This window comes from Chrysemys picta, chromosome 2 (genome assembly GCF_011386835.1).
Source record: "Chrysemys picta bellii isolate R12L10 chromosome 2, ASM1138683v2, whole genome shotgun sequence".
Taxonomy (NCBI): domain Eukaryota; kingdom Metazoa; phylum Chordata; order Testudines; family Emydidae; genus Chrysemys; species Chrysemys picta.
Genome location: NC_088792.1, coordinates 141,919,030 through 141,944,353, shown reverse-complemented (window position 1 = coordinate 141,944,353; position 25,324 = coordinate 141,919,030). Strand labels below are relative to the sequence as shown.

Here is a 25,324-nt window from a genome sequence, read left to right as displayed (position 1 = left end):
TCTAAGGGAGCTCAGTCTATTTAGTTTATCCAAGAGGAGTGATGATTTGATCATGGTCTGTAAGTACTTACACGGGGAAGGATTTCCGAGAGTAGACAGCTCTTGAAACTGGCAGAAAAAAGGCATAACAAGATCCAATGGATGGAAGCAGTAGCTAGACACACTCAGAATAGAAATAAGGTGGTGATTTTTAAGCGTAGGTAATTAACCATTCCAGGAACAACTTTCTTAAGGATGTGGTAGATTCCCCATCACTTGACGTTTTTAAATCAAGACTGGATATATTTTTCCAAGATACCGTATAACTCAGACAGAAGTTATGGGCTGGATGCAGAAATTATTGGGTGAGGTTCTATGTCTTGTGCTAGGCAGGATGGATTAATTTATCATATTAGTCCCTTTTAACCTTAAAATCCATTAATCTAGAAATTCCTTCCTCAAGCTGCAAGTAAAACAGCTTCTATTCATTCCAGGCCTGTTTCTGTAATCATCAATCACCTTGAACAATAATATAAGTAAATGGAACTTCTTGTGCAAGTAAGTGCTACTCAACACAAATATTTCTCTTCAGCCAGCTGCTGTGCTGCAGATGCTTGTCTTCTGGGAGTTGAGGGAAAGAGTATGCTACCCTGTAGATATCACCTATATTAATAATTAGGGTGGAACATTTCTGAGACAGCCTCTTAAAAAAATTCCTGAAGCAATCATGGTGGGATTGGGAAAGGTACTACATGTGTGGCATCATGGTCTGCAAAGTTTGAGGATATCCATATCAATGTAGGTGGAAGGTAATATGTCTTGGACTGTGATCTGACTAATGCAGTCCTTATTTGGCTTCAGAGATCTGTCAATTTCCTTTGGGACAGGAGTTCAAGAAGTTTCATTGCACCTTCCACTTCCACAGCACTTTAATTAGAAAGAAACATACACTTTTTTCCCTAATAAACCATTGGCCATGCCATCTCTGAATTAGGGGGGAAGTGAGTGTAAATGAATGTTAGTTCTTTGCTTTACAGAATTATCCTTATGACCCTTGAGAACCAATTTTACTGCCATAGAACTGAAGTAGTGCATGGGGTAATTCACAGCCTAAATTAACTAAAGTCGGTATATATCAATTGCTTAGGTATCTTAAATACATATACACACACAGCAAAGTCAACCCTTCTGAAATAATAAATATGAGTGCAACGAATGAGTTAGTAGAAGAGAATGCTTAAAAGCTTAATGTATAAAGATACATAACAATCAGCATGTTTTACTGAGATATTTTTATTGCAATGTGTACAGGCTAGATTCCCCAAATTATGTCTCCCAGACTGACCCCCTGTACCTCAGATGAAAGGCAGCACATCCTTCATATTTTCACCATAGCACCCCGCATTCCTAATACTTCTGTGAAATTTCTCACTGTGTAAATCATGGGTGGATTTTGCTCTTTATATTAAGGAAGATCCGTATATAAAAACAAAAGACCAAGTTAATATTCCAGTAATGGAAAGCAAAGGCTTTGCTTAAACTGAGTATGTGTAATATCCACCATTTCAGATGAAATTAAGGATTGAACCAGGCACTGCCAGAGTTAAATGCATGCTTCAGCTAAAGAGCTAAGGTTCTCTAACTGGGGGCAGTAACAGATTCACATCCTCTGTAGATCAGGCTCAGAGGAGAAAGCATAACACCCACTGACCACTGGGTTATACAAGTAAAGAGATATTAGAGTTAAGTTTGACACTTTGTCTTCTGCTTAACTCAAATGTAGGTATGAGTTGTGGGGGTATTTGCACATGGTCGCCTGCAGCTCCCAGTGCCCACGGTTCGCCATTCCCGCCCAATGGGAGCTGTGGGAAGCAGCGCAGGCCACAGGGATGTGCTGGCTGCTGCTTCCCACAGCTCCCATTGGCCGGTAACGGTGAACTGCAGCCACTGGGAGCTGCAGGTGGCCATGCAAATGTAAACAGACTGCATCACGGCCCACCAGCAGATTACCCTGATGGGCCGCAGGTTGCCCCACCACAGATCTAAAAGAAGTTCCTGCCTATAGCCAGGTCTGCATCCAACTAAGTGAGAATGTAAGAGCTGGTTGAAAATTTAAAAAAAAATCCTCCAAAATTTCATAAATGTGAAGTTGTTTCCATTTGAACCAGGTTTGAAATGAACATGTTTTAGTTTTTTTGCACACCAATTAGTCAATCAAAATTCTTTACATTGATTTTTGTATTAAAATCATGATAGAAAATTTCCATTTGCTGAAAAGTGGGTTACTGGTAAATGAAACATTTTACTAGTTGTTTTTGATAAATTAAAAAAATGTTATTAAAAAAAAGCAAGCTCTTATCCCAAATGCATATGGTGCTCCTTCTCTTTCCCAGTTTTTACCAGGATGGCAAATCTGTATTGGTGTAAAACTGTGGGAATGGACTGGGGGGATTCTTCCTTGGTGATTGCCATAATTTTCTGTATTTTAGATTGTAGAGAATTTTAAGGGAAAGATGTAGCTTCAAATCTATGAAGTATGTATCTGTCATTCCACACAGACCATGCGGGGGCGGGGGGGAGTTTCTTCCCCTCCCCTTTGGTAAGGTTGGAAAGATAACAGAGGCTGCCCCTGGAAGAATCTTCCATTTCAGGAAGAAAGGACAGGAGCCTCTTGTTTTACCTGTCAGGTGCTGTTGCTTCTCCACCCATTTTTGGAAACCCTGGTAATTCCAGAAATTCCCTTACAAGCTTCTCAGTATTTCCTGTGTGGTGAGTCCTCCCATCCCCAGCTAGGAGGGAAGAGGAGCTCCTCCACGCCAGGATGAGAAAGAGGAGAGTGATCTGTCCCTCTGCTTTCAGCAGAGAAACGCTGCCCATTATTCACCTTACCTTAAGTCCTGATTGACACAGTCTTTTCTTGCAAAATAATTGTCTCACTAAGTGGCAGAGAGGTATGTGGCTTCTTGAATAAAAAGCCATCTACTTTTTTCTGAACCAGACTCCCCCATCTGCAATGGTGAGGCAGTGCCATCATACTTATTACAGATTATGAAATAAGAAACAAGTTGCCTGCATTTTTGGGAAGTGTTGTTATGCCTTAGTGTAAACAATGTATATTTATCGGTATTCTGCTATTAAAAATCTCAAGCAAAGCACTGTATAGTGCCAAATTCCAAGAGAGCATCCTTTTGAATCAACTTAATGAAATATAGACATATGCAAGTTAAACCTAAACAATAAACATTTGTGAAAGTAATGTAATCACCAGGTTTGTTTCTTAAAAGTAAGAACAAATCAGACAAATTATTTCCTGATATTTTTAGTCTGGTTTTTGTACTGTAGTGCATTGAAATTCTACTGTTAGGTTCTCCTCTCTGATATTACCCTGCCGTTGATCAATTTGGGGCTCTCTCCTCTCCCCCCCCCCCCCCCGCGCCCAATAATGCATCTACGATATATATTAATAAGAACTGCAATTATTAGAAGAGAATAATTTAATAAGTGTTCATATAATGATGATCACAATCATAGGGTAGGTTTGATGTATATTGTTTGGGTACTATAGGGATGCTTACGCTACACTTGCGCTTCAGTAATTTCTCTGTAAATAAACAGAGGACTTCAGTGTCCAGGAATTTTATAGATCTAATAGAATGTTAATGCCAGAAGGGACCATTTTGATCATCTAATCTTACCTCCGGCATAACATAGGTCATAGAATTTCACCCAGTGATTATTTCGTGAAACCTAATAATTTGTAGATGAACTAGAGCAGGATTTCCCAGGGGTGTATGTACCACTGGTGGTACATGAGCTTGTTGGAAGCCAAAGCCTCTTAAAGAAAAATCTTTCCGTTTTAAACAAGCAGTCATTGTGTACTTTGCAGTGCACCAGAAAATGCCCAAGAAGCAAAATGCACTCTTCTGGTCGTAATGGTAACACTCACTGACCATGCTGGCATAGCAGTTTTATTTAGTGGTGTGTTGGATGCTGTGGCTGTGTATATGGACACTGTACTCTTATCAGGCACACAGCTGGCTGGTTTTCTGCTAGGCCTCTTCTTCAGCTGCCAGGCTCAATTTACTGAGGCGAACTTGTGTAGTTCCATATCATACTGCCAAAGCTCCTATCCTCCAAAAAGACAGACAGAGTACTAGTTCTGAGCAGCTGCAAAACCCGCAGCTGCAGGGAGTCCCAGAGATCAGAGTCCCCCACAGGGAGCCACTGCACTCCCTGTCCCACAAAGGCTGCAGCCTGGCCCTTTCAGGGCTGGGATGCAGGAATAATTCCCTCCTGTCTCCTCAGGGAAGTTGGGGTGACAGAATTCCCAACTCTCATGATTTTTTTCACAGTGGCAGTATTTTGGCTTGGACTGGAGCCCTGTCTGGTGTTGATGAGAGAAGCTTCAGCTGTCTAGCAAATTTGAGCCTTCTGATTGTTTGCTTGCCCCACTTGCCCACATCCTAGGGCTGAGCAGCCCAACAGAGCTTCTACAGGTGGCGTTCTGTCCTACTTCCCCTAAACAACCCAAAGCCATTTTTAATGGGGGGAAAGGGGAATGATGGTGCTAAAGAGCCCAGTTGTTCATTCCACTCCTGTGAGCTATACGTACAGGATGGCACTCTGCTGCTCCTCCTCCCTCTTGCAGCACCCAGCCTGGGAAAGGTTAGAAGGGGGTAAAGAGCCCTTAGAGCCACCCCCCCTGCCTGGAATGGGAAGAGGGGACCCTGCTGCAGCTCCCCGGGCCTGGGAGAGGGTGGGTGAACTGAGAAGCAGAGATGATGCTTGGGGTTAATTGATGGTCTGGGGACAGTCAGATGTAGGGATGACAACTCTTGCAGTGAGGGTCAAAATCACCTTACCCCATAAAGTCTGGGAGAGTGGACTCCTGCTCTGCTCCAGGAATGTCCTCTCAGGCCTCTAACCATCATCCCAACTGGGCAGGAGCCCTTCTCTCTCCAGGCCAGAGGGTTAGGCTGCAGCTGCCTGAGGTTGCACTGTAATTATCTCAACAGCTCTGATTGATTTCCAGTCCCTGCACTTTGCTTTCTCTCCAAGGGCTCAAGTATCAGAGGGGTAGCCGTGTTAGTCTGAATCTGTAAAAAGTAACAGAGGGTCCTGTGGCACCTTTAAGACTAACAGAAGTATTGGGATCATAAGCTTTCGTGGGTAAGAACCTCACTTCTTCAGACTTGCATCTGAAGAAGTGAGATTCTTACCCACGAAAGCTTATGCTCCCAATACTTCTGTTAGTCTTAAAGGTGCCACAGGACCCTCTGTTACTTTCTCCAAGGGCTATGAACCAATGCATGCCAACAGTTACAAGTGACCACACAGACCTTCTAAAGCAGAGTACATTTATTTAAGAACAAAAGCATACAGAGAAAACATGTAACACAATTAAAGGATCTAAATGCTTTTCCAATAGTCCTTTCTGCCCATCAGTGCTATGGAGACCCTGATAGGTTCCAATCCTTCCAAACTTGCTGCAGGATTGCGTGCTCCCTTGGACAAGAGGTCATGCTCCTTTGTTGAATGAAAAAGAATGCCCCTCTGTCAGTTCAAAGTCAGGCGTTTATGTCCCAATTTCATTCTTTGTCTCCTGTATCTCTTAAAAATCTAGCTTCAGCCAGTATATGCACACCACTTCAAAGGATGGTACTTCTCTGGAGCTGTTGACAGCCCAGGGACCATAATAATCAACCCCCACTGATTTTAGTTTCTGAGGGAGCTGCAGTAGCCCTCCCCAATGGAGTAGAATACAATCCCTAGACCCCAGACATACATATAACCTTCATAAAGTTAATATAATAGTCCCCAAAGACTTTGCATGTGGTTGCATTATCTGTCACATGCACACAAATTGGGGATAGGCAGGGAGATTTCAAATATCAAAAGACACAGACTAAAATATAACAATATACATTTTTGGGGGCCAAATACCATGATTTTTGGAGCTCCAACTCATCATTTTCTTTCTCTTGATGGCGTCTGACAGTCGACTTTTGATCTCTTGAGATTGGCAGTACTGGAGTGGTCATTTAGGTTCCAGTAGATAAAAGCCAGGCTACAGAACTATTAATCTGGCTCTTTGACAGAAGAGCCAGCTGGCACCTGTTTGAGCTTTCTCCCAGAAGGCAAGGTGCTATACAGTTTGTCCAGCATTGCAGGCATCTAGGAACCTTGCTTGGTGAGGAGCTGCTGAACAGCAAGAAGAACTTCTGGAGCTGAAGCTGGTGCCCAGGTAAAGCTCTCACTGCCACCATGACTCCCCCACCTCTGTCCTTCCGCACTGAGGCCCCTGCCCTTTTCGTGTATGTCTACACTTCAACTGGACACCTGCAGCTGGCCTTTGCCAGCTGAGTTGGGCTCCTGGGGTTTGAGCTAAGGGGCTGTTTAATTGCAGTATAGACATTCAGGCTTGGGATGCAGCCTGAGCTCTGGGACCCGCTGGGATCCTAGAGCCCAGGCTCAAGCCCGAGCCCGCATGTCTACACCGTAAATAAACAGCCCCTTAACCTGAGCTCTGGAAGCTCAATTCATCTGACAAAGGCCAGCTATGGGTTTTTAACTGCGATGTAGACACTATATTCACACACCTACCTCCCTACCTTATTATTCATGGCACTTTGATTTTTTTCTCCAAGAGATACTCAAAATGTTTTCATTCCCATATGCTCATAAAAAAAAATCACAGCAGTTGTTGATTCTATATTTGTTTGTAAAGTACCAGGCACTCTCATGGTATTTATAACTACACTATATATATTTTAATGACTTTTAAATTACAAAATTTTCCAGCTTTTGCCTTATTCATTTTAGATCTTTGGATTGTTATGGTTACTTGCTAGTGCATAGGCCAGGAAAGAGAAAAGGAGTGTATTGGGTTAGGTAGTCCAATGGTTAAACTGTAGCAATAAGGCTTATTTCTATACCTGTTTGAAAATTTGATACTGGGCATAATGTTTATGTGAATACCTTATTGCTTTTTACTTACTGCTACATTTGCACAGCAGTGCATGGGGATTTAGCTGTGTGATTCCCATTATCTTCAATAGAGGTTTCATGGCAAACTGATATGCACTGCTTTGAAAATATTCCTCTTCACGTTTCTACAATGTTGGTAGGTCCACATGTGTGATTTGCCTATGTTTGTGGGCTGCTTAATCTAATGCTTTCAATGGGATGGTACCTATGGTAAAGTTCAAAATATACAGTTGAAAATCACCTTTTTTTGTGGATACGATGCTTGCTATAGAATTCTATACAACAGTAAAAAACAAAATAAAACAAACAACCCCCCCACAAATACCCCAGACCAAACCAAAACCCATAGACCCCACACGAAGAATGTTACTCTCTATTAAATTCTATAGGTTTTTAGAGAAATGAATATAGACCTGCCTCTCTCCCCCAACAATACAATTAGGTCTTGATCCTTTAGAACCTATTCACAGTAAGGGTTGCATGGTTGGACCCTAAACTGTGTGGCTTCTGCCAACAACTGTGGTAGGTGGATAACTAATTTTTTTGTATTAACTTCATCTTTAACGACTTCACACTTATCTAGTTTTTTCCAGTCTAGGAGCTCAAAATGCTTCACAGATGTGTATTAATTACATTTTTTTAAAGTTAGGGGAATATAATATTATTATTCTATAGATAGGGAAACGGAGGTACATAATGGTTAAGCGATTCAACCAGGGAGAAAGTGACATCACCATTATAGACCCTGGCAGTGCTGACACCCTAGCACTCTGCTCTGCCTGTAGAGCTCAATCTTTTTTGTTCTTCTTTTTCCTTTTATTTATTTATTTATTATTTTTAAATTGAAACAGCACACTATAATTAGTTCCTTTCACAGTCCACAAGGCTGAGCCAGGGCCAACTCCCCATGGAACTAAAGGCTCAAGCTGCTGTGACTTCAGCAATTAAATTCAATACAATACTAGGAAACAAAGCTTTCCTCCTCAAAGCCAGTTGCTCAAATCAAGCCCAGTTGTGTCCAGGTATCTTTCTATCAGCTCCCAGGTCCAGATGATGCAGCAGACTGGGCTGGATGCTCTGCCAATAGGCAGAGTCCCAGACTACTGCCAAACCACAGCTAGCACTGAGTATTTAGAGCCTTCATTTGCTAAGCAGTAAACCCATAGATTACTTTTTCACAAGCCACAGACCACGTCCTCAGCTTAGTGTCAATATACAGGGAAATAGCCAACACATCTTGGCTGGTCAATTGCCTCTCTGAAATCTCAGAGGACTAAATGTACATTTGAAATAGTAGTTTGGCACCAGTATGCAATCTAAAATATGCTGTGGTGCTTTTTATGGGGCCAAAGCCATTCTTGAATGCAGCATTGTAGTGGATTAAGAATGTTGTTTGCTACCTTATTGTCCAGTATCTCCTGTACGTCCTTGTGAAAAATATCAGCAGACTTTAATCTAGGCTGAAGGAGAAAGAAATTCACAGCACTTGTCTATAGGTGGCAAAGAAAAGAATAGTGGTTGTTTGACAAGAAAATGTGGTTGTCCCAATTTTTAGTCTCACTCTCATTCTCTGAAGTAAATTAAATTGAGATATTGTGGCTGCTGTGATTGTCTAAAGCATTCTTCGTCTTCTGACTGTTCTGTTTTGGTCCATTGTGCCTGGGTTTTTCATTGTCCTTCTTTTGTTTTTAGTGTTTCTGATTCTGACTTGGTCTTATAATAGGCTGTATGGGAAGGCCCTTATTGTGCTTAAAATTACGTTTTGTTCCAGCAACAGGAGCGCTATTTTTTTCACTGCAAATTTATATAGCCAGTAACCTGAGAGACCTTGTGTTTAAAAGTTCTCCACAAGAAACCCTGCAGTTTTCTGTCATGACACATCCAAAATTATCAGTTTTGGCACCATATTGACAAAGAGTTCTTGTTCATAACTTCATTAATGTTTGCCCCGTAAAGGCCCAAATTGGCTGAAAATGATCAAAATGTGCCTCGAAGTATATTAAAGGTAAGGCTGAATGGACTGAGGAACTTAAAAATCATCCACAAGAAAAAAAATTGCAAATAGCCAATTTGAATTAAAATTATTTTGTTTTTTAATATTTATGGACAATAAAATGTGCTAAAGAACTAAAAATTCTTGCCCTACTGGGGTGTTTTGTGCATCAATGTTTTCTACAATCATCAGTCTAACAAATAATGTTCAATAAAATAAAATAAATGCAGTACATTTATCTTTATTACCTTACCCAACAGTGCTACCATCCATGATGTAAGCACCATCTTGTGAGGGGTTTTGAAGCTCCTTTTGCTGAGTAACTGCACAAATCATAACATAGATCCTACTGTGACAGACCCAGACCAGTGGGGTACAGGAGTCTGGTAGAGGGCAAATATACTGGTCACTGGATGAGTAGTTTTCTGTTTCCTGAGTGAGCAGGGGCTGCACTAGAGTAATCAGGAACCTGCTAGAACCAGTTAAGGCAGGCAGGCTAATTAGGACACCTGGAGCCAATTAAGAAGAAGCTTCTAGAATCAATTAAGGCAGGCTAATCAGGGCACCTGGGTTTTAAAAAGGAGCTTACCCCAGTTTGTGGTGGGAGTGTGAGGAGCTGGGAGCAAGAGGTGCAAGGAGTTGAGAGGGTGTGCTGCTGGAGGACTGAGGAGCATAAGTGTTATCAGACACCAGGAGGAAGGTCCTGTGGTGAGAATAAGGGAGGTGTTTGGAGGAGGCCATGGGGAAGTAGCCCAGGAAGTTGTAGCTGTCATGCAGCTGTTACAGGAGGCACTATAGACAGCTGCAGTCCACAGGGCCCTGGGCTGGAACCCGGCGTAGAGGGCAGGCCTGGGTTCCCGCCAAATCTCCCAATTGACCTGGACTGTGGGTTCTCCCAGAGGGGAAAGTCTCTGGGCTGTTCCCCAACCCACATGGTGAATCTCTGAGGCAAGAAAATCCGCCAATAAGTGCAGGACCCACCAAGATAGGAGGAACTTTGTCATACTACATAATTAGTGTTTCGATGTTATAGATTCATTTCACTACAGGAAAATGGTGTAATATTAGTTAATTATTCTTTTAATTCTGGAGACGTTACATGTTAGATTATAAATTTTAGGGTGACTAAAATTCAGGCTTAAATCTTTAATTGTATTGCTGACATGCACAAGTTTGTTTCTTTATATAGCTGAAGACATGCTGAGATGTGTATTAAGTGCAGCAATGCAATATTAACCTTCTATGGGAAGCAAGAAAAACTGCAGGCTTTCAAGTTTTGCATTGTTTTGTCTGGGGGTTCGTGCAAGCTTGGGGCAGTAGTTTTCATCAAGATGTCACACACCAGCTTTTCTCTCCCATCCTCCTTCATCATCTTATCTTTTAGGGATGAGGTATAAAAAGGTCTCCTATGACAGTGGTAGCTATCTACAGTGCAAACACAAACAGAAATCACCAACGTATGCTCATGTTGCTTTAAACAAAACCAAGCTTTAATTAAAAAATGGATCAAGCTACCAGCAAGCCATTTGGGGGGAGTGGACCCCTGTGGTCTAATCTAATTTCATTGCACTCAATTTTTCCACCACATCTAATGATTTCAGACACAACAAAGTAATTTACAAATTAAATCAACATGTGTTTATTCATCTTGTATAGAAAGTAATAATATTTTTCTGCATGTTATCATCCTGGAAACACCATAACATTCAACAATGAAAATACACTAACAATGTATTTTCATTTCTGACTGTACATCACAACATTTTCTAAAAACAGGCATTCCCAGGAGCCCAGAGCAAGGCATATTTCTTCAATATTTTTTTCTTTGGGTACAAAACCAAATCAGTGAATATATTAGCTATTTTTTAAATCCATAACAAATATAAACATGTTTATCCCTCCTTGCTGTGCTGAAAACCAGAGAGAGGCTTCCAGACAATTTTGTTCAGCATGGAGATACCAAGTTGATTGGAGCCTTAGACATATCTGAAATAGATTAGACAAATAGTTTGACAGTCTCAAAGATTTAGGCATTTTACCAAGCCTGGAAGAGCCCCAGGAGATCAATAAATCTGGTGAAATATGCAGTTTCAGTCTTGTGATACCAGAGATGCAATGATTTGTGTAATAGCCTCCAAACAAAGCTTTAAAGTGGTCCCTTGTTCGACCCTAGAAAACTTTTAAGAGCTCCCTTCTCACATCATACCCCTGCTCCCTGTGTTAAGGAGTAATAGACAGATACCAAATTCGTAAAATATTTTGTTTTTCAGCAGCAATGTACTATATAGTAACTTCTAAAGAGTGATCAAAAACATATATTATCCATAAGAGTAACTATACCAACTTAAGGAAAATATTAGCGCCCCAATCTGTGAAATGCATCCAGGCCCATCCTGGCTGGTAAAAGCCAGTGAAGAACAACTATTGCACTAGTAGTAAAAATAGTCAGGGCTTCTTCAGCGAAGCATACCTACTGCAAAACATGATAGTTCAGTCAATTTTCAATCTGGAAGACTTCTCCAACTACTGTCCTGTCTCCAGCCTTCCATTCCTGGGCAAAATAATTGAGAAAGTAGAAACCACTGATCTTCAACAACATGGACATCAGCCAACATTTGGTATTGGATGCCTCACAATCGGTTCAGATCAGGACACAGCAACCTTCTTATGACGATTGACACAGGCAAGATCGCCATGCTCATCGAGCTGGACCTCTCCGCATCCGTTGACACAAAGTACTGTTAAAACAACCTACATGACATAACAGGAGTAAATGGTCCAGCATCACAGTGGTTCCAGTCATTCCTCTACAGCAAACCTCAGCGTGGTGATGGGTAACTGTTCCTCATTGCTAAAGACCCTTGCTTGCAGAGTCCCCCAGATATCTGTACTACCCCTCTTTTCTTCAATATCTACATGAGATCACTGGGAGAGACAGACACACATGGGTTCAGCTGTCAGAAGTATGCTGATTACACTCAACTATATATTTCATTCTCTGTGGATGCAGCCACTGTCATTGCTGAAATGTCAGAATGTGTACAAGAAATCAATGCCTGCATGAACGTAGCTGGCTCAAGTTGAACCCAGGCAAGGCCAAAGTTATGCTGGTCAGAAAGGGGAATCATTTTCAAGAGCCAGCTAGGATGTTGTCTCCACTTTCCATTGAAGGCGTGCAGTACCCATTCATCAAAGTGGCATGGGCCTCAAGGTCCTGTTTGACTCCTCACTTTGTCCCTTCCTCCTGAACAAGGAACCAGCCACAGTGATCCATACATTTCTCATCTCCAGTCTCGATTACTGTAATTCACTGGATCTGAAACTTAATGTGAAGAAGATACACAAGCTCTAACTGGTATAGACTATGTCTATACACCATCTCCCTGACTTAGACTGCTGTGAGCACATCAGATCTTTGCTCTAATCCCTCGTCTGGCTCCTAGTCAGATTCTGATGCCAGTTTAAAGCTCTGGTTCTAATTTTCAAAGCAATTAATGCATCAAGCCTTAATTACATTAAAAAGCATATTTCAATTTATGAACCACTGTGTCAGCTGTACTCCTCTGGGACAATGCAAATCACTAGGGACTTTGCTATTGCTACTGATTTCATGTGTAAGGTGCTCAGATAGTGCTGTGATGAGCGGCAGTATAAAACCTCTAATATAGACCGATAAAATAGATTAACTTTTAAGATGAGAGAAAAAGTTGAGAAATAATTATGTATTGATATACAAATAATCAAATGTGCTCTCCTTTTCTTGCTCCACTCCTCAAAATTTTATCTCTTCCCACAGACATTTCCAACATGATCCCTTTCACAAAACACATATCCCTTTTGAATTTATGAGACTAGGATTCAGTGAAAAAATAGTATGTTTGTGGAAAGTGTCATGAACACGGCCAAAGGGAATATATGTTTTTCATTTGAATGCTTTAAAGGTCTCCACCATTTGTTTCCAGCTGTTAACTAGGTTCCACAAAGTGTGGGTATCTTTCAGATGTAGGTCTTCTAATCTTATATTATACCTGCACCATCATTTTTACATTGTCTTCCTTCAAAATAATTTTATTACAGCAGTTACTGCTATATAATGCAAAAACTATGTCAGTTAAAGAAATATTCAGAGGATGACCACAGGGTAAAGAATTAGAATAGAATTTTGGAAACAATGAAGAGAAATAGTGATACTAATGAGAAGAAAAATGACAAGGGGTAGTTGGCTTGTACACGTCTTTTTTTCCCCCATATATTTAATGAAAGTTTGACATATTTCTATATAAGTAGTGTTTTTGTCTGTTTTAATACTGGTGAGTTTTTCCAATGATCAATTGTTTGATGCTGCCTATTTTCAAATAACATGCCTGAAAGTGATGTGTGTGAGGCATAAATATTGTGGTGCTAGATGGAACGGTTATATTAATATGATGCACACTGTGCGGAGTTGTCCCAAGTTTGCATTTTTACTGTGCATTGCTTTTGCCCTGTTCAGAGCCTTCATACATCACTATAATTAGGGATAGATGTGTGTTTAAGATGTGCATAAGGGTTTACACTGCCTTTTAATCATGGGTTATATATAGCAATTAAATCAAAACAAAACCTCCATTTTTTTCCAGTCTTCCAAGATAAATCAAATATTTTGATGACACTGAAAAATGGCATGAATAATATTTCAATAATCACTCATGTCTGCACCTTACATACCTTTAAAATAGTGTTCCTTGATGAGACTCTAAATGATTTTTTTTTGCTTTATTCATTTGAAACATCATGGTAAATGATGTAGACATATTTTATTTTAGGGATTCATGAAATCAAAGTTATGTACACATCTGTTGAAAATCTGCTAAAGATTGTGTGATAGGAACATTTTTGTATAGTGCCCTATTTATATGCTGCCTTGCTGATTGCATTTTAAGAGAGTGCCTCCCTGCGCTGATGACATTCAGTTTTCTAATTCACTTTTAATAAGGCAATCCTTTTCTGAGATTTATTTCCTTACGATAATGAAGTAGGATTACTGAGGAATTAACAGCAATGCTATTAACATTTTTTTTCCTTTGGTATAGCCTTATGCTTTCCGTTTGAAAGTAAGTTGAGATTTATTTTTCCTAGGCCAGTGCAACAAATGCAAGAGCTGAAGACGAAAAGACAGCTGAGAAAATAATTCTCTGGCGAAATTAAGATACCTGTGTGTTTGAGGTATGTTTGCTTTATAAATCATATATACTATTTTTCAGTCTTTCTGCTTGTGTTTAAAAATAATTGTTACTGTTTTTGAACATTTGTTCTTAATCACATCTTCTAAAGATGTACGTGTTGCTTCACTTTAGGGAAAGCCCAGAAGTATTGGGCATTATTTATTTATTTATTTATTTATTCAATTTTTCCCTTGCATTTGATACTTCTAAGCTACTGGAAATTATTTTGTTTAGAAATCGGTTTCTGTTTTATCTATGTACAATACAACAGCTGTCTATGGAGGCTAGTTATATGCAGACAAAGACTAGTAACTTGTGATTCTACCCTGTTAATAAACATTGCATTTGCAACTGTTCTCCAAGTGCCTGGTTGATGAAATAGGAATTGGAAAATAGGATGGTATTTAAATGTTCTGAAAGAAATCATAGACACTTCTCAGACTGTGTCGCAAGGTTAGCTTCAGGATATTAGAGCTGTCTCTACAATTCATGTTTGTGTTTAGTGATTTTAAGCGAAGCTTCTACCAGTTCAATGTGCAAAAATAGTTTGTAAGTAAATTCCATATAGCTTGATATGAGTTCAGCAGGTGGACAACAGAAGGCAATCAGTAGGTATGCAGGCCAATGGAGGCTGTACTGAGAAAATCCAGGATCTGCTTTGAAGGAATTAAATTAGCATGATTAGCCCTGTCACCCCAGGTTACAGAAGTAGTTCTGATTTTAGTGGGTTTGATTCAGCCTATGTAAATTTCACCTACAGATATTTTATAGTGAAGCTACATCTATCCACTTGGTCCTAATGTAAAGGTTCTTATACATATAGCTATCAGCACACTCACAACTCCATTTTACAGCAACAAAAGTAGCTTTAGTCCTGCTCTTACTGCTGTCATTGGTTAGGCTTGAGCTGAGGAATTGCATCACAAATGTCCTAAACTGTTACAAGAGAAACACCATAAACATGCAGCTGATAGCTAGACACACAGCTTCCCAAAGACATTGTAATGCAATGGGAGGTTTTGGGGTCCAGAACAGACTGACTGTTTTCTGTTACTATTTGGAGACATCTAGGACTGGGACCCATCTGTTTTCCCTCCTCCATTGGCAACCCCAGTTTTACCTTCCCTTGGATAGGTCGAGGAGCCAAACATTTTCAGTTATTATTCAGAAACACTGAGTTTTCCCAAATAGCAATTTTCAGGCTGTGCCAAGTGTTATTTCTTCCATCTACACTTGGCTAGGAAGTTGCTATTGTTTTGTTACTGGTGTAAGCATATGGTAGCTGTATTTCCAATTTATTTCCCTTTTCAATTCAAGGTGTTAGCTTTGAGCTCTGAAAGCTTTTTATGATTTCAGTCCAGGCAACCTTAAAAAAACACTTCTTTTCTCATGTTCTTCCCCCAAAGTTGAGATCAGCTGGTGTGGGGCTTGGTAGCAGGGTATTTTTGAGGAAGCTTTTCCAGCTGCAGGATACATGGCCTCTCTGTAGCCCTGCCCAGGACTTTTGACCCATGATCCTCACCTGTTGCTAAAGCCTTTGCTTGAAGATGTTGGTTGGACAGGTTTGGTGGTCTGTTAGAGGTTAAATTGTTGAGTCCTTTAAACTGGATTCTGTATAGTATAGTATTCCCTAGTTGACATTGGCTCAGTTTTTTTAATTATTATTTCATTAACATAATACAAATAAATCAAAATAATATCTTATTTCCTAACGTGATCTGGATCTTAGTAGCCTTATTGACCATTCTAGAATTTATAACACAGATACCTCTCTTTCAATGATCTCTTTCTTCCTTCTTCGAGGAACCAGCATTTGAAAGCATTATTTTTGTAGTATAAGTGATCAGAGAGAAACCAGAGAATGGAAATAGATGTCACACATTCTCACATTTTTTCTGTGTTGGTTATCATATCCAAACTTCCGATAGGTTTGTTAACAAAGGAACTGACATTATTACTGAACCTTTGACAACCAACCAAGTATTTGCTGGTGACTTACTAGAACAATATTTCAGAATGTGTCTGCCCCCAAACCATTGAAACAATCGCCATTAGCTCCTCCTGACTCCCATTGTGCTAAATGCAAGTACCCTTATTTGTCTTCTAGATTGTGTTTTGTGTGTGTGTTCTTATAGTTGAAACTCGTAGTATGAGTATTAAATTTATATTGCTTTTAGAAGCATAATAAAGAATATTGTTATATTCAACTATTAGAAGATTTAAAAAAAATAACAATTTCTTTTTGCTTAATATAATAAAGCAGGGCTACACATACATTATTAACCATTGTCTGATTACAAGGATTCAGTTCAAGATGTATTGCTGATTTTATATATTTGCAGCTATTTTTCCCTCTCTGCTTTTCTATGTTTCTTTTCCAGTTTTTGTTAGTTTTTAAAACCGTTACGTAATCTGCACTAAATGAACACCACATATAAGGAGACAGAATAAAGCAAGAAGAAAAAAAATGTTTATACAGGGAAAATATGTATTTTTCTTTTTTGTTTAACTTAATGAGAGAGTGCAATGATGCATTTCTGCCTCCTTATGGTGTTGTTTAATACTTATTAATCAACTGCACTTCAGGTTAATTCAGAAGACTCCAAAATGGTCGTTCCCATTAATAAGTAGATGCTGCTGGCTTCTCCTATGGCCTTGACTAACAATCTTTCCAAAGATAAGAGCATTCCTTGGAGTCTCTTTTTCTAGTGTAGAACTCAGAAGAATAGAGGAGACCAGCTTTGCAACCTGCATCTGGGTCCTTCTTATCTATCTTTCTCTTGCGATTCCATACTGGGCTTCTCAAAAGGGATTTAATATAATTATCATAGAATACCCTTCTGGGTTAATCCTTCCATGGGCCTTCTCTTTCTCACAGTCAGATAACACTATCTTAAAATAAGGAAATACACACACACACAACAAATCTGGAAATAGTGTGATAGATTTTTAATGGTATAAAAACACATCCCATCTAGTGAAACTTGTTAAAGCCATTGAAACAATTCTTGATCCTAATGAACCTAAATGATTGTTCAAATGTTGATTCCAGAAGATCTGTACCAACTGATGTTTTCATGTGCATCTATGTCATCTGATTTTTTGTATTTAGTTTTGTATTTGGTTTTTTTTGTTTTGTTTTTTTTTACTTTGGGGGAGATTGGGGGAGTTGAGAAGGTGAGTGAGCATCTTGCAGTGGCTTGAGGTCTCTCAAAAATCAGGACAATGGCATGCGATTGACATAGTAAGCAGAAAGACCAGATCTACACTATCATGCTTTGTTACCATCATATTTTTGGCTGCTTGAAGATATTCAGAGGTTTGGAATATCACAGATAGACACAAGGATATAGATTAATGGACAGGGTTCAAATGAGTCAATGTTACCATGGTGATAGGTACATTAGAAATATCTAGTGAAGTAGATGCATAATACATGTTGTTTATCTAGTGTATTAGAGGGCTTTCCCTTCACCCTCTCCCCTGGTTCTTGTCATGCAAACAGAAAGCAGAAGACCAGAAGTCTGAAGTGCAGGCAATGCAATGTTTATTGGTGTTAGTTCCAAGCAAGCATATTCATTGCTCTATATGCCAGCAGGGTCTATTTCCCAGGATTCCGTTCCCAGCTCTGACCCCACAGAGCGTTTACCCCGTTTACTCCATCTCAGCTCTGATGCCACCGAGCCTTGCCTGTGTCCCTGTTTTCCCTCCTCATTCCCATTTCCCCTTTCTTAGCAGGCCCAAATATACCCGAAATGCACACCCTCGGTCCCACCCCTTACAACTTATGGTCATGTTCCATTTTGGAGGGTCATGAGTCTAGGGTCTTTGTCCCACCTCTTTTGTATCCCATGGGATGGGTGGGGAGTGAGGTTGTGCTATGGTCAGGGACAGGCTTTTCTTTGGTCTTTTAGTGTTTTATAACTTCCCCCAAATCTCTCTTTGCCCCTCCCAACTGGTTGCTTGACCTTGCCTTGAGATAGGTGTTGAGGCAGTCTTAAAGTGTTCGCTCCAGTAACACTTTAACTGCTCTTATCTGTTCCCATTATGCTAGGGTTACCATATTTCAACAATCAAAAAAGAGGAGGTGGGAGCCCTGCCCCTGACCCTCCCACTTCCCGCCCCCTGACTGCCCCCCTCAGAACTCCCCCCCCCGCTCCTTATCCCCTGACTGCCCCCTCCTGAGACCCCCCCCCATCCTAACTGCCTCCCTAGGACCCTACCTGTCCCCTGACTGCCCAGAACTTTATCCATACCCCCACCCCCCGACAGACCCCTGGGACTCCCACACCCTGCCCCCTGACAGACCCTCTCCCCAGAACTCCCGACCCATCTAAACCCTCCTGCTCCCTGACCCCTGACTGCTCTGATCCCTCCCCCCACCCCTGCCCCCTGACAGCCCCCCCATAACTCCCAACCCCCCTACTCCTTGTCCCCTGACTGCCCCCTCCTGCGACCCCCCCCATCCTAACTGCCCCCCTAGGACCCTACCCGTCCCCTGACTGCCCAAAACCTTATTCACACCCCCGCCCTGACAGCCTCCCCCAGAACTCCTGACCCATCCAACCCTCCCCCTGCTCCCTGTCTCTTGACTGCCCTCTCCAGAACCCCCCTGCCCCTTCTCTGACCCCCTGGTCCCCTTACCGTGCTGCTCAGAACAGCGTGTCGGGCTCCACGTGGAGCACGACACACTGCCACGCTCTCCCACAGTCCAGTTCCTGCCCTCACAGAGTGCTGCTGAGCGGTGCGCTGGGCAGCAGGGGAGGGGGAGCAGGGGGAGGAGCTCCAGACTGCTGGAGGCCCAATGCGAATGGCCGGCGATCTGCGAATGCGGGGGGGGGGAGAGAGAGAGGAGAGGAGTGATCTGAAGCTGCAGGGAGAGGAGCGGGAAAGCGGAGGAGGGAGCCCCGTGCGAGTGGCTCGATCCGGCTGGCTGCCCTGTCAGCCATGCCGCGCTCTGCATGGGGGCGTGGGGGAAATCCGGACATTTACAAATTCCCCCCGGACGGTATTTTTAAACTCAAAAAGCCAGACATGTCTGGGAGAATCTGGATGAATGGTAACCCTACATTATGCTAACAAATCCATCTGGCCAGGCAGAAGCAACACACACTATGTTTTTGTTCTTTGTTCACACATATTAGTATAAGATGTAAGAGTATCGAAAGGTGAAACCCATAATTCTATCTCAGGCTGACAAACGAGCCTATATACTAACAAGCAAATGATATCTGCAGTTAAGAGTGCAGTGAGGAGCCAGGTTAGACTTGGTGGTGACATCTGGTGCTTCTGATGTTGAGGTAGGGAAAGGGACCAGAATGAATTTAAAGCAGTGCAGCAGAACAGATGTGACAGATGCTGGGTCAAAATGGGTGTGTGCCCATATGCTGATTTGGGGTGAGATCCAAGGGGATTTCTGTAACATGGAAGAAATTGGAAGCTGTTTGAAACTCATTGCTTCTGAACGCGAAAATGGTGGAGGGGAGATTTGTCATGTTCTTGCCATTCGTAACTTCAGGTGAGAGGAATTCTTTGATATTTACCTGCAGTAAATTACACTGTACTGTGGTTGATGAGATCTATGTCTTCATCACAAATGGATGTATTTGTTCTGTAGTATTGCCTGGTTCTGATGTATCCAAAAATTCTTCTTGAATTGTCTTTGGTGAGGGTGGGTGTTCATGGGAGAACTTTTTGCTGAGGTAAAGATTACCTTATTTGACATCTCCCACATTTCATGTGCACAATTAGTTGAGGGCCAAAATCTGAGCTGATTTACACCTTACAGCCAGGATGTATGACGTAAAAGTGACAGTAAGAATGGTCATACTGGTTCAGACCGATGGTCCATCTGGCCCAGTATCCTGTCTTTCAACAGTGGCCAATGCCAGATGCTTCCGAGGGAATGAACAGAACAGGTCGTCATCAGGTGTTACATCGCCCATCACCCATTGCCAGCTTTTGGCAAAGAGAGGATAAGGACACTTCAGAGCACGGTTTTGCAAGTCAAGGCAGAACAGGGACTTAAAAATCAATATATTTATTTTAAAGGCTATTCTATTTTAATAAATATGTCTATTTACATTTTATATGGTGTACATTGAGTATTGTAAATATGATCTAACTTAAATTAACTAAGGGGAGTTGAAACTGCATTCCGATGTCATTTTGCACAGTCTCTCAGTAGACACATCTATTTTGCATTCCTCTGATCATTATAACTGAGTTTTAATGTAGTACATGTATATTATCATGCGCCTGTTCTGTTAATTTTAAACCTGTTTCTGTTGAAAGGTCTTAGTGTCAGGTTTATTGTTGGAGCTATTAAGGATGTCCTACCAAATCCTACTACTTAGATACTTCTCCTGTCAGAATGAAAACCAGATACATAGCTTTGATTTAGAAACACTAAGAATAGGCTTAATCCAAGCCTGAAAGCTATAATCCAAAGTGATACAGAAGACATAATGGACAAAATGAACAGCTTACTGGCACCTGATCTGACAGGAGAAGACCCAGGAATAGACACACAGCATATTTCAAAGACTTTAAATTAAAACAAGTGACTGCACCCATCCAATTGTTAAGGCTGTAACCATCAGAATTTTATATCCCAGAGTGCCTTTTTTTCATTGTTCATCTTTGAGGTTTTGCTAAACCTTAATTCTATGTTAATCTAGGGGCTCAATGATTGAGCTGCTGAAAGTAACAAATCTCATGAGTTGTTTCTGTAGCTTGCTTCAAGTGGAGGGAGAATGAACAGAAATTACCTATAACAAAACAGTGATTGTTCACAAAATAGTTTCTTGTAACTGTGTGTTCTTTCATGAGCAATATGTTGGTCTAGAAGTTGTTGATATTGGGGGTGGGGGGGAACAGTGGATCCGAGCAACCCTTAACAGATCATTCTGGAGAGCATTACATAGAATCCTACCTGCTGCCAAGGCTCAAATTTTGTTCAGAATGAGCGAGAAGATTGCTGCCTCCCAAAAGTTCCAGCCATACAGCAGTTTAGAGGGGTAACAGTAAGATAGGCTCCACATTTAATATACTCCATTGAAATGAATACATGTACTTCACACCTTTCTGTTCTTTCAGGAGTCCTGTGAATATTCAATAATAAGGTTTCCCCGTGTAAGGTTACATATCAACTTTGGCCATAAGAGCTAGAAACTTGAATTTGTTTTTTAATAAAGAGTTAAATGCTGTAGAAACCAATGGGTAAAACCTCTGCTTATCATTGGCAAGTCCTCAATATTTGTGGATGAGGCTTAAGTATATGAGAACATTTTTTTAAATAATGTTGATCAACAGTACATGATACTGAAGTAACATGCCAAACCTTTGCTCTATACTTTATGATGATTAAGTAAAAAGGCTCTGGGGTGCATGCTGATCTCTCCCGCAGACACTGCCCCCGCCAGCTCTCTTTGGTCGAGCTGGTGCTCAGGGCGGGGACAGCGCGCAGAGCCCCGTGCCCCCCCCCCCAGGAGCCAGACCTGCTGGCTGCTTCCCGGGCACAGCACGGTGCCCCAGGACAGGTAGGGACTAGCCTGCCTTGGCTCTGCAGTGCTGCCAACCGGACTTTTAATGGCCCGGTTGGCATGCTGACCGGAGCCGCGAGAGTCCCTTTTCGACTGGGTGTTCTGGTCGAAAATCAGGCACCTCATCACCCTAATTGGTACACAGGTGGAATCGCTATTAACAAGATTTATGCTGCACAATGGCTGCAGATAATATCCCATAGTATAAATTTAAATTGTTAAATGCACAATGTTAGGATTATTGTGGCTAGGATGTGCCAAACTCAATGTGATGCAGAATCATTTAAAATTTGGATATTTAGAGATAAATTAAAAATAAATAAAAAACAAGTAGTCATCATATACTAATGGAGTAAATAAACTGTGCACGTGAGTTTGTGCAAATGAAAAGGTTGCCCTATATTCTAAGTTTATGGTAGCCTTGCAAAATGAGGTTTGAAGGAAGCAAACTATATGTCTAACAGCATTTCCAAAATGTATAATAACTGACCATCCCTTTGGGAAAATAAAATAAATATGCCCTCCAGAAATTCTGCTGCGGCTTACCCATCTTCATTTAAATGTCTGCATTCACTGGCTAATCATTCACACCCAGTTTGGGGTCTGTGCCTCACATTTTGGCATATGCTGTATTATGGAGAGATGAAGTGTTCCACTGTGAAGCCCTTCATTAATGCAAATATGTTAAGGTTTCTTGCAGCAAATCAAATTTGGCAGGTTGCAGAAACATAGTATCATCATAGGGTCATCAACTCTTTTATTTGCTTTGATCCATTGCTGGAAGAGCCCAGATTTCTTAGCCTTACAGGCACAATGCAAAGTCCATCTTTTCTCACAGGCTTTGTGGTAGGCTGGAGTTCAGAGGAGGAGAGGCTGGAGGTTGAAGGATGATTTCAATGGAGGTCTCATGGTATGGTTAGGTAGATTCATTTCTTTGTCCAGCTATATTGAAAGGACAGGAGACATTTTGACATGGGTTTAATCAGGCTGCAACTTTATTATTAGATGTTTGGGACTACCCAGCAGATAAGTTACAGTGCAGGTAACCCCATGTTTAGTCTATAATGACCCCGGGGGGAAGGTCAGCTCCCCCTCTTTTTCTATCCAAGTTCCCACAGCCAATCCATCACTGGGATCTTACCATTCTCTCCCTCCCCCCATAGGAGGATTAAGGCAGGATATAAGAAATGGAGGTTGGCTCCCTGCTATACCAATTATAGGAGTCTCCAACTCTCATCCCCCTCTCTGTTCATTCCTTTAACAAACACCTCCTTTTAAAGTCTTTTTCCAAGCCATTTATCTGGTCACTGTATACTTTTCCTATGGAGTACCTGCAGTTGACATCTACCCTACACTTATATAATGAGTGACAAAAGCCCTTTCTGAACCCACTGTGGGGAAGGTGAAACCCCCCCAACTGCACCCAAGCCAATCTGCTGGTAAGGAAAAATTCCTTCCCAGCCTCCCTAAAAAGGACGCATCCAGTGTAATGCCCACAGCAGGTTTTGGCCAAACCTGATATTTCACGACAAAAAGGAGAGGGAAGGTGGGTGCTACCTCAGCCTGCTCCATGTAAAAGGGGACTTCAGACACAGGGTTGCCCTTTAAAGTCCTTCATTCCCAGTGGATGAGTGAGCAACCACGCTGACCCCTCCTTCCCTTTTGCAGCAGTTTTCCTCTCTCTCTCGCCTCCCCCCCCCTTCCACCCCAGCCATAAAGCACTGTTCCCTTCATCCGGCCTGCCAGACAAATCACACACACCCCCATGCTTGAAGGTGCTGTGCAGTCATTGTGGGAAAGTCTATTAATTTGATAGTTTGTAATAGGGAAACTTGATTAACTAAAGTATGGTATTGACAATTTTAGATTTCAGTGTTCTAAATTTCAGAAGGCACTTACATCCCTAGATGGATAAGTATAAGTAGGGGCATTGCCAGCAGATCGAGGGAAGTGATCATTCCCCTCTATTCGACATTGTTGAGGCATCATCTGGAGTCCTGTGTCCAGTTTTGGGTCACACACTACAGGAAGGATGTGGAGAAATTGGAAAGAGTCCAGCGGAGGGCAACAAAAATGATTGGGGGGCTGGAGCACATGACTTATGAGGAGAGGCTGAGGGAACTGGGATTGTTTAGTCTGCAGAAGAGAAGAATGAGGGGGGAGTTGATAGCTGCTTTCAACTACCTGAAAGGGGGCTCCAAAGAGGATGGATCTAGACTGTTCTCAGTGGTAGCAGATAACAGAACAAGGAGTAATGGTCTCAAGTTGCAGTGGGGGAGGTTTAGGTTGGATATTAGGAAAAACTTTTTCACTAGGAGGGTGGTGAAGCACTGGAATGGGTTCCCTACGGAGGTGGTGGAATCTCCTTCCTTAGAGGTTTTTAAGGTCAGGCTTGAGAAAGCCCTGGCTGAGATGATTTAGTTGGGGATTGGTCCTGTTTTGTGCAGGGGGTTGGACTAGATGACCTCCTGAGGTCCCTTCCAACCCTGATATTCTATGATTCTATGGATACCAAGTGAATTTTAAAAAAAGTTTTCCTTTTTGAGCAATATTTTTCTGCTGTCTCACTTTGGCTGGGATCTCTCCGCTCAATAGCGGGGACATTGCAGTTTACTAGAACTGATGTTTTTTTCCTTTTGTGTAAACGCTGAGGGAGCCTATTCTCACTTCAGTCTTCCAAAGATACAACTTCCATTAATTCCAATGGAAGGAAGATTAAGAGAGTTAGATGACCAATTAAAACACACAGTGTAAGTAGGGCAAATCAATTAAAGATGCCATATACTACAGCCCTTTTATGCTATATATCATCTGAGGAAGTTTGGATTACTTCTTGAAAGCTCAGGTGTTACTTATCAGTTGTATCTATATTTATCACAAAAAATAGAGAAAGACACAAAACACACACATGCCAAGGAGCCAGGGATAGCCTGGTATTTACCTGAGGTGGTTTTTCAAAGGCAAAATCATGTTTTTTACTGCCTCATGAAAAACTATTTAGTCCCACTTTAAGGCATTTTCTGTTTTTAAAATGGTTTCATTAATGCACACCATATTACACCTAGTTTTAGTTACATACTCATATTGTGGTTACATAAGGCAGTAAATTCATAGATTAATTTAGGGTTATACTAATAAAAAGTAAAACTGCAATGGGCTAGTGTGTGTGTATATATATATATATATATATCATTATAATACAGAACATCAGAAAGTCTGTACATCTTGGTTCAGTATTTTCTAAAGGAAGTTATATGTCTTGACTCATTTCAATTTTCAGTATTATATAAACAAAAGTAAAAAACATTTGATGATATTAAAATGACAATAATGCAGAATTGTAGGCTAAAAGAATTAAGCAATCAGAATCATCAGAGTTGCGGGTTCATTTGGTCATGCAGCATTCTGAAGTAGAAGACATACTTTGATGTACTGGATAGACAATGCCTATTCCTCAGTTTTCAATGGACGTATCCAAAGTTTGAAATTATTCGTTCTATGCTTTCTGAACCTGCAATTATTTTTCTGAGTTTCATGGTTTAAACTGGGTTTAAACAGGTATTTACCAACACCCTGTCATAAAGTAGTTTTTCCCAGGAAATTGCCAATCCTGCAAC

At 41.2% G+C, this 25,324-nt stretch overlaps 1 protein-coding gene across 6 annotated transcripts in view; it reads left to right on the top strand.

Moving 5' to 3' along the window:
* Window positions 1-25,324, top strand: part of CDH18 (cadherin 18) — an 896,035-nt gene that overhangs the window by 387,108 nt on the left and 483,603 nt on the right. For all 6 annotated transcript variants that reach the window (XM_042859886.2, XM_042859885.2, XM_065584267.1 and 3 more), the window contains one exon: window positions 14,078-14,164. The gene's annotated coding sequence lies outside the window, so the exon portion shown is untranslated. The remainder of the gene's footprint in view (window positions 1-14,077; window positions 14,165-25,324) is intronic.